Raw genomic sequence first — 7,847 nt, 5'->3', positions numbered from 1 at the left:
TATATAGAACCGAGACCACTTCAGCATAGTTTAAGAAACATTAGCCTAGCACAAGAGCTACTGCACAAGTAGCTAAGCAAGCTGATGAGACCGCCCTAGTTTTTTGCTCATATCTTCCAGCTCTAGTTGTTTAGCAATGATGTACACATTGGAGTTCCCTGCGATCTTTCTTAGAGATTAGACTTCGTGTAGGAGCTGAGTTGAACCATTTCTTTCACTTGAAGTTAAGAGATTGAAGAAGTCAAACTGATTCAAGTAGCGTCTTCTGCAAGCTTGTGTCACGGCTAGTGGTGAGTATCTTGAACACTACATCAAGACATGACTTGGGGGTTGTCTTGCTATCTTCAAGATGTTTTGCCTTCTTCACTGCAATATATGTTAGAGGGACAAGCAATGGGTTTGTCTCACAATCTTCAGGAGACTTCTATCTGTCATTAGGGATATCACTCTGAAAGAGAAACAAGCAGACAGATAACATATTTTGCACGTATATATAAGAAATGATGAAGAGTGTGCTATAAATTCCATCTCATTTTATATTGACAAATAAATATACAATTTAAAATGGCATTGACATAACATGGCAGTGTTCATATATCATCGGCTAAATTAGTTAAGATAAAGTAGGAAATGACATGGTGCAAGTGTGGGCAGATTCACCACACCACTAGATTTAGATCAACAACACAAGCATACATGCAGGGCTAAAGAAAATCATTGGACCTATTTTGATTAATGTGCATGGTGTGTTGTTCATATCATCTGCAAAATCAATTAAGACGGATGAGGAAATGACATGGTGCAAGTGTGGGTAGCTTCACCACACCATTTGATTACAGATCAACCACACAGGCATACATGCAGGGCTAAAGAAAACCATTGGATCTGTTTTGATTAATGTGCATGGTATGAAACTTGGTTTTACAACTAAAGATTGAAACTCGCAATTGTTGCAAACATGCAATTTGATACAAACACCAAACTAAACAACATTTTAGAAAATTATGCTATCCAAATCTATACTAGCACAAAAATTGAAGGCTTGAGAAGGATGGACTTACATTCGCAATTATTCTGGCTCTATAAAGCCCTTCTCCATTTCGGACGTATAATTGAAGAATTTCATCATATAAAATTCTTCATAAACATTGCCTTTATTCTAGATTTTGTCGAGAGAGTAAATATATATGTGATAATATTGGAACAGATAGAGGATAATGAAGCTAAAATGTAGAGTAATGCTACATAATCACCTTGGTATCAATGTAAGTTGATTGTTACAAGGCAAAAGGTACTGCCAAGAGCAATGTAGAGCTAAACTTCTAAAGTGGTAGTGGCTTTATTCAACATTTTGGTAAGAGTAAATATAGATTTGCTAATTTGGAGGAAATGGAGGGTGGGAATATAAGATTGGGAGTAATGCTACACAGTCAACAAGTTGTCAATATAAGCACAGTGATACATGACATATGGTCCTTACAAGAACAATCTAGAGCTAAGTTTCTTAATAAGCATCGCGTTTATTCTACATAATGTAATAGTAAATTTAGATCTTATAATTTGGACCAAACGGAGGATATGGAAGCTAACATGTGCAGTTATGCTACATAATCAACCAACTGTGAATGTAAGTATAGTGATATAGGGCAAGAGGTACTGACAAGAGCAATGCAGTGTGCAATATAGTTGTGAGATCTTGTGGTCCCTTGAGAATGGATGCTTGATACGTCTCCAACATATCTATAATTTTTTATTGTCCCATGCTATTATATTATCCATCTTGGAGGTTTTATATGCATTATTATGCTATTTTATATCATTTTTTTGGACTAACCTACTAACCTAGTGCTCAGTGCCAGTTGCTATTTCTTCCTTGTTTTGTCTTTTACAGAAAATCAATACCAAACGGAGTCCAAATGGAATGAAACTTTTCGATGATTTTTCTTGGACAAGAAGACACCCACGAAGATTTGTGAGGAGGCCAGAAGATCCACGGGTGAGCCACAAGCTCACCAGGCGCGCCCTATGAGATTGTGGGCCCCGTGGGACTCCTCCAACCCTAATCTCAGCTCTATAAATAGTCAAATATTCCCCGTATACTAGAGGGCACACCAAAAATACTTTTCTACCGCCGCAAGTTTTTGTTCTCATGAGATCCCATCTTGGGGCCTTTTCCGGTACTCTGCCGGAGGGGGATTCGATCACAGAGAGCCTCTACACCAACCTTCCTGCCCTTTCGATGATGTGTGAGTAGTTTACCACAGACCTATGGGTCCATAGCTAGTAGCTAGATGACTTATTCTCTCTCTTTGATCTTCAATACAATGTCCTCCTCGATGTTCTCAGAGATCTATTCGATTTAATCTTCTTTTGCAGTGCGTTTGTTGAGATCTGATGAATTGTGGATTTATGATCAGATTATCTATGACTATTATTTGATTCTTCTCTGAACTCTTTTAAAGATAGCTTTGTATTTCTCTCCAATCTATTGATTTGGTTTAACCAACTAGATTGATTTTTCTTGCAATGGGAGAGGTGCTTTGTTTTGGGTTCAGTCTTGCGGTGTCCTCACCCGGTGACAGAAGGGTTAGCAAGGCATGTATTTGTATTGTTGCCATCAAGGATAAAAATATGGGGTTTATTTCATATTGATTGGATCTATCCATCTACATCATGTCATCTTGCTTAAGGCGTTACTCCATTCTTGTTAACTTAATACACTAGATGCATGCTGGATAGCGGTCGATGTGTGGAGTAATAGTAGTAGATGCAGGCAGCAGCCGATCTACTTGTCACGGATGTGATGCCTATATTCATGACCATTGCCTTAGATATCGTCATAACTTTGCTATTTTCTATCAATTGCTCAACAGTAATTTGTTTACCCACCATATGCGTTCTTTCAAGGGAGAAGCCTCTAGTGAAAACTATGGCCCTCGAGTCTATTCTATCATATTATTTTCAGATCTATAAAACAAAAAACCCAAAAATACCTTGCTGCAATTTTTTGCCTTTACTTTACTTTGAACTTTTATTTATCTTTTATACCTATCTCTATCAGATCTCATCCTTGCAAGTAACCGTGAAGGGATTGACAACCCCTTTATCTCGTTGGGTGCAAGTAATTGTTAGTGTGTGCAGGTGCTATCATTGGAGACTTGTTTGTTCCTCCTACTGGATTGATACCTTGGTTCTTAACTGAGGGAAATACTTATCTCTACTTTGCTGCATCACCCTTTCCTCTTCAAGGGAAAACCAATGCAAGCTCAAGAAGTAGTAGGAAGAATTTCTGGCGCCATTGCCGGGGAGGTTCTACATCAAGCCTAGCAAGTACCTATCGTAAACTCTGATCTCTTGCATTTACATTATTCCCCATTTGCCTCTCGTTTTCATCTCCCCCACTTCTAAAATGTTTTCAAAAAAACACAAAAATATTTGCCTTTTTATTCGCCTTCTTTCTGTTCGTCTTCTCATTTGCTTTTTGCTTGCTTGTCATCATGTCTGAATCTAGGGAGGTTATTGTTGAAAAAACTAGTAATAATCTTGAGAAACTTTTTGATGATTTTGCTAATGGTGATCTTCATGAAGAAGAACCTACTATCATGCACACTAAAAAACACCGTGCATGTAGCGGTAATATTATTGGAAAAGGTGTTATCTGATACATCTCCATCGTATCTACTTTTCCTAACGATTTTGCTCTTGTTTTGGACTCTAATTTGCATGATTTGAATGAAACTAACCTGGAGTGACGTTGTTTTCAACAGAACTACTATGGTGTTGTTTTGTGCATAAATAAAAAGTTCTTGAATTCTGACGAAACTTTTTGGAGAACTATTTTAGAATAAGTAAAAAATACTGGAACCAAGAACCATCAGAGAGGGGCCCCTGGCTGACCACAAGACACCAGGGCGGGCCACCCCCTCCAGGCGCACCCTGGTGGGTTGTAGGGCCCTCGGGGCTCCACAAACCCTAATTCTAGCACTATAAATTCCTATTTTTGGAGAAAAAATAGGAGAGGAAGTTTCATCGCGTTTTACAATAGGGGCCACCTCCTGTTCTTCATCGTGAGGCCAGATCTAGGGCCCGTTTGGGGCTCCGGAGAGGCGAATCTTTGGTCTTCGTCATCACCAACCCTCCTTCATCACCAATTCCATGATGCTACCCACCGGGAGTGAGTAATGCCTTCGTAGGCTCGCTGGTCGGTGAGGAGATGGATGGGATTCACCATGTAATTGAGTTAACTTTGTTAGGGCTTGAACCCTGGTATCCACTATGTTCTGAGATTGATGTTGCTATGACTTTACCATGCTTAATGCTTGTCACTAGGGCCTGAGTGCCATGATTTTAGATCTGAACCATTTATGCTTTCACCATTATATCTATGTTCTTGATCCGATCTTGCAAATCATATGCACCTATTATGCGGTATGATCTGTAAACCCCAGGGTGACAGTAATTCGGTGATGACCTGTAACACCCACGATGCGGCTATATCTCCCACGTGTCGAAGCACGACTTAGAGGCATAACCACATTGTAGGCATGTCTCAAGAGGGGTAATCTTTACACATCCCATGTATTGAATAAGAAAGGGATAAAGAGTTGGCTTACAATCGCCACTTCACACAAAACATAAATATAGCATTACATCATCCAGATACAAACAAGGTCCGACTATGGAACCAAAATGAAAGAAGACTACCCCTAATGCAAAAGATCCCTGATCGACCCCAACTGGGCTCCACTACTGATCAACTGGAAACGGAACAACATAACGAACACGATCTTCATGGAGCTCCTCCTTGAGCTTGGTTGTGGCATCTGCACGGTTACATCGGCACCTGCAAACTGGTTTTGGAAGTATCTGTGAGTCACAAGGACTCGGCAATCTCACACCCTCGCGATCAAGACTATTTAAGCTTATAGGTAGGAAAGGGTAATGAGGTGGAGCTGCAGCAAGCACTAGCATATATGGTGGCTAACATACGCAAATGAGAGCGAGAAGAGAAGGCAAAGCACGATCGAGAACTAATAATGATCAAAAAGTGATCCTGAAACTACTTACGTTCAAGCATAACTCCAAACACCGTGTTCACTTCCCGGACTCCGCCGAAAAGAGACCATCACGGCTATGCACATGGTTGATGTATTTTAATTAAGTCAAGTGTCAAGTTCTCTACAACCGGACATTAACAAATTCCCATCTGCCCATATCCGCGGGCACGGCTTTCAAAAGTTCAAAACCCTGCAGGGGTGTCCCAGCTTAGGCCATCACAAGCTCTCACGGTCAACGAAGGATATTCCTTCTAGCAGGAAGACCCGATCAAACTCGGAATCCCGGTTACAAGACATCTCGACAATGGTAAAACAAGTCCAGCAAGACCACCCGCTGCCCCGACAAATCCCGATAGGAGCTGCACATATCTCGTTCTCAGGGCACACCAGATAAGCTAAGCGTACGGGAGCCAACGTAACCCAAGTTGCCAAGGGACGGCCCCGCACGGTGCTCTGGGTTGGACCAACACTTAGAGAAGCACTAGCCCGGGGGGGTTTAAAATAAAGATGACCCTCGGGCTCGCGAAAACCCAAGGGAAGGTTATAGGTTGTTAGGAAAATTTAAAACCAAGGTTGGGCCTTGCTGGAGGAGTTCTATTCAAGGCGAACTGTCAAGGGGTTCCCATTATCACCCAACCGCGTAAGGAACGCAAAATCAAGGAACATAACACCGGTATGACGGAAAGTAGGGCGGCAAGAGTGAACAAAACACCAGGCATAAGGTTGAGCCTTCCACCCTTTACCAAGTATATAGATGCATTAATTAAATAAGAGATATTGTGATATCCCAACAATAATCATGTTCCAACAAGGAACAAACTCCAATCTTCATCTTCACCTGCAACTAGCAACGCTATAAGAGGGGCTGAGCAAAGCGGTAACATAGCCAAACAACGGTTTGCAAGGACAAGGTGGGTTAGAGGCTGAACATGGCAATATGGGAGGCATGATAAAGCATGTGGTAGGTATCGCGGCATAGGCATAACAATAGAGCAAGCAACTAGCAAGCAAAGATAGAATTGATTTCGAGGGTATGGTCATCTTGCCTGCAAAGTTCTCCGAGAAGACAAAAGCTTGATCCTCGAAAGCGTACTCGATAGGTTCCTCGAACGCGAACTCATCTCCCGGCTCTACCCAAAGCAAGAACACAAGCAAAGGGAGACACAATCAACCACGGTGCATTGCGCAAGCAACATGATGCAAAACATGGCATGATATGCGGGAAGTAATATGCAATGCATATGCGTGCTTCAGAAGGGAAAGATTGAAACCAAGAGTGCCGCTGTAAAGATGAGTTGATTTCGGTCGAAATCGATATAAGGATCACCGGAATCGGATGCACGATTAGCAAATGGCAAGCAAAACAATAATGGCACAAAGCTACGATTAACAGCACGAGGCCATCTAAATGCATCAAGAAAAGTAAGCTACTGCACTCTAACATAACAACAAAACACATGGTAGTGATCCACTCAAGATGCTTGACAAAAGATGAACACTGAGCTATGTCTAATTCACACAATAGCAGGTTCAAACAAGCATGTTAAAAGTCAAAAGATATCAGGTTCACAGACATAGTGAATATAACATATCAGGAATTTAACATCAGGAAGCAATGTTTAGAGCAAGATAACAACATGCTACAGGAACATAACATGGCAAAGCAAGGCATGGCATGAAACTACACAAAGCATATAACAAAAGTCCCTTACTAACCGTAAGCCAAAAGGGATCAAAAGATACAATGGCAACCATGTGAACATAGCAATTATTGTTAACAGATTCAGTCTTAGCAAAAAACTGGAACATGGCAAAACAGATTTACATAGGCATGTTTGCGATCTCGATGCACTCACCACAAGGCATTGCATGACAAACTAAGCATACACCCAGCAAGTAGACATGGCATATAAGCTAAACATGGCAAGAACAACCTCATAGCATGCATGGATCAACTACAAAAAGCTCGGCAAAATTGCTTAACATGTAAACAATCTGCCAGGAACATTTTATAGCAAAAGTAGAGCTCGATTGAGTCAAGCTAGGGTGCTCAATAATTGCAAACAAAGACATGGATGGATAGAGCATAACAATATCTCAAAAATCACCCTTACTGACCATGCTCAAAAGAGGCATGGCTCACTCTGTAGCAACATGAATACATGGCATAAAAATATAATCAGGAAAATGACTTAGAAGATTTCTAAGTCCCTGAAAACAGCAACATCACGAGAGCTACTTTGCATGCTTGTGCTAGTCACCACAGAGATCACAAAAAAATACATGGCATACACCCCTGTAAAGATGGCATGGCATACTTCAAAACACATGTAGGGCTCTAGATCATGGGAGGCACACATTAATCATGGCAAAAATGAAAAAAGACCAATTACTGATACGAGTCTGAAACTAACATCGCATAGCACTCTTGCAACAGCATTTAGGGCATCAAGATGAACTCAAATGAACATGGTGCAATGGAATGAAATGAAGTACTCGTCGAGAAGAATAATTTGATATGCTACACGCCCAAAACGGAGCCACGGATGATGAGATATGACACGATGAAAATGCAAAATATTACTGGGACAAAATGACTTAGGGAAAATTATACCCTCGCAGATCTAGGGTCCCTTGTGGCACAAACTTCGAGAATCGCCGGAATGTCGCCGGAGTGTCGCCGGAGGTTGGAGAAGAGGGTCGGCGAGGTCGGGGCGCCGGATCTCGCCGGATCCGAGCCGGAGAGGCGGCGGGGAGGCGCAGCAGCGACGAAGGAGGAGCTGCGGGGCG

Source organism: Triticum dicoccoides, chromosome 3A (assembly GCF_002162155.2).
Source record: "Triticum dicoccoides isolate Atlit2015 ecotype Zavitan chromosome 3A, WEW_v2.0, whole genome shotgun sequence".
NCBI lineage: Eukaryota > Viridiplantae > Streptophyta > Magnoliopsida > Poales > Poaceae > Triticum > Triticum dicoccoides.
This window is presented reverse-complemented; position numbering follows the sequence as displayed.